The 1,096-nt window shown below is 42.2% G+C and overlaps 1 non-coding gene across 1 annotated transcript; it reads right to left on the minus strand.

Annotated features, from left to right (window-relative positions):
• Nucleotides 1-565: 565 nt before the first annotated feature.
• On the minus strand, nt 566-672 carry LOC141682055 (small nucleolar RNA R71). The gene has a single exon (XR_012559460.1). It is a non-coding gene; the product is annotated as a small nucleolar RNA R71 (small nucleolar RNA).
• Nucleotides 673-1,096: the final 424 nt, after the last annotated feature.

Here is a 1,096-nt window from a genome sequence, read left to right on the forward strand (position 1 = left end):
TAAATCATTATACATATTATTTTGGTGGGCTTGTTGCTCACCCTTGCTTTCTTCTTTCATCACACAACAACAGATAGACAAGATGAACAGGACCAAGCTCCCAATTCGTGAGCGGATAGGACACGTTCCGCAGTTTCCTGTAGGCGTTGATGTCGTGTAGCTGAGGTAGGAACTACCAATAGGCTAGGCTTTCAACTTTTGATGTACCAGACTTATGTATACTTATGAATTGTAATAATGGCAAAGAATATGTAAATTTATTCAGAAACTCTTTTGAGGTGTAATGGCTTATAATTGTGGAATAAAATGACTTGTGTTATTTTTGGATATTCATCTCTGAGACTATAACTTGTGGTGTGTGTGTATATTGTGGGGTCACAATACGCAGTAGTTGGTTGATTATTAAGATTAAGTATTATTAAGGGAAATGGAACTCGTGACAACCCGGATCCCCGACCCCGGATTTGGGGGTGTTACACATTCTCTACCAGCAGGGTCTATCACCACTTGGGAAGATCTTGCTCAAAAGTTTCTCACTAAATTCTTCCTTATGGCGTAGACTGCTATAATCAAGAATGCTCTTACTCAGTTTACTCAGCAAACTGGAGAATCTCTGTGTGAGGCTTGGGATCGATATAAGGAGATGCTAAGGAAGTGCCCACACCATGGCATGCCTGATTGGATGATTATCAACTGTTTCTACAATGGGTTGGGTGCTACTTCTAGACCCATGCTCGATACAGCATCAGGAGGAGCCTTGTGGGCTAAGAGCTACAATGAAGTTTATGAACTTTTTGAACTGATGGCTGCTAATGAGTACCAGAATCCTTCCCAGAGATTGACTCAGGGAAAGGTAGCAGGAATTCTGGAGTTGGATGCAACAACTGCTATAGCTGCCCAACTTAAGGCTTTGACGATGAAGGTGGACACTTTGGCTAATTATGGAGTTAATCAAATCGCTAGTGTCTGTGAGCTTTGTGCTGGTGCCCATGAGACTGATCAGTGCACAATTTCTAGTGAATCAGCTCAGTTTGTGAGCAACTTTCAGCGTTCGCAGTAACCTGTGCCAGCCACTTATCATCCCAACAAATGCAAT

Source organism: Apium graveolens, chromosome 8, assembly GCF_009905375.1.
Source record: "Apium graveolens cultivar Ventura chromosome 8, ASM990537v1, whole genome shotgun sequence".
NCBI classification, from domain to species: Eukaryota; Viridiplantae; Streptophyta; class Magnoliopsida; order Apiales; family Apiaceae; genus Apium; species Apium graveolens.